Source organism: Tenrec ecaudatus, chromosome 7 (assembly GCF_050624435.1).
Source record: "Tenrec ecaudatus isolate mTenEca1 chromosome 7, mTenEca1.hap1, whole genome shotgun sequence".
NCBI lineage: Eukaryota > Metazoa > Chordata > Mammalia > Afrosoricida > Tenrecidae > Tenrec > Tenrec ecaudatus.
Window position 1 is genome coordinate 116404443 of NC_134536.1, and position 1528 is coordinate 116405970.

Here is a 1528-nt window from a genome sequence, read left to right on the forward strand (position 1 = left end):
CTAACTGAAATAGGGAAGGGAACACACACAGGTGAACCTGAAATCAACAAGTGGGGTATACTAAGGATATATGCAAGCCTGTGTACATCAAAAGATTTCACACCTGTGTGCATCGAAAGATTTCATCAAGAGGGTAATAAGAGAACCCACAGATTGAGAGAGGATTTTAAGCAATGACACAACAGACAAAGGGCTTATTATTAAATCTACAATACCCTCCTCACCTGAAAAAAAGGGGAAAGCAGTTAACTCCCAGAAGAAGTGGGCAAAGGCCTGAAAAGAAGTTTCACTAGAGAGGAGACACAAATAGCTCATAAACTTAAGAGAAAATGTTCCTGATCATTAGCCATTAGAGAAATGCAAATTAAAACAACTATGAGATATCATCTAATACCCTTGAGGTTGGCCCATATCAGAAAATCAGAGAATAACAAATGTTGGAGGGGATATGTCGAGACAGGAATTCTCCTCCACTGCAGGTGGTCATGTAGATACGTACAGTCATGTGGAAAGCGATCCGGCGACATTTAAAACAAGTGGAAATTGAGCTACCTTATGACCCAGCTAGCCCTCTTCTGGGCATATACCCAGAAGAGTTCAGAAAGAATCCATGACTAGTAAGAAATAATCCATCTGTGCGCCAATGGTATTATTTTTTCTCATCAGTGGAGAGAGCAAATGCAGTCCCCACTCCCACAAATTATGCGGTTGAGTTTCCCACATTTGGGGAAATCACAGGGGTCAGGACAATGGATAAGCCTCGCCCTGGGAAAACCACGCTCATGATCCCGATATCTCTCCTGCCAGGTAAGTATGTTCCAATGTTATTTTGTGGCACAATTTGCAGTTGCAAAAAAATTGAAAACAACCTAAATTTACATTGACAGACGAGTGGATCAGTAAACTGGCACATACACACAATGGAGTACTATGCATCACTAAAAAGCACATGAAGCACATTGTTTCATGGGAACAGTTGAGGAAATCATGCTAAGCCATGTTAGCCAATCACAAAAGGACAGGTACAACATGAATCCTCTGAGGTATATACAATCAGCACATGAGTAAAATAGAAAGTAAATGTCTAGAAAGTAATAAAAATACATTTATCTCACGCTAAAAGGGGTGAGGTACAGGCAGTGGGGTAGAGGTCAGACCAAGCCCAAGGAGGTGCATGTTATTCCAACACAAAGAAGGGGAAAAGAGGGAAATGTGAAGAACGTGGATGGTGACTGGCTATCAAAAGATATAGCATATGGGGTCTTAAAGTCTTGAAGTTAAATAAGCGGTCATCTATCATAAAGCAATGAACCCACATGGAAGAAGCACACCAGTCTGTACAATCGTGAGGTGCAAATGGGATTGGGTAGCAGGCATTAGAACACCACCAAACAAACAAACAATCAAGCAAACAAACAACACATTGTTGAGAAAGAGGTGGGTCAGATCAGAGACCCTAAACCCATCTTTAGGCAATAGGACATCCCCTCACAGAAGGGTCACAAGAAAGGGATGAGTCAACCAGGGC

At 41.7% G+C, this 1528-nt stretch overlaps 1 pseudogene; it reads right to left on the minus strand.

Moving 5' to 3' along the window:
* Positions 1 to 665: 665 nt before the first annotated feature.
* On the minus strand, positions 666 to 815 carry LOC142453868 (U1 spliceosomal RNA; annotated as a pseudogene).
* Between the last annotated feature and the right edge of the window lie 713 nt (positions 816 to 1528).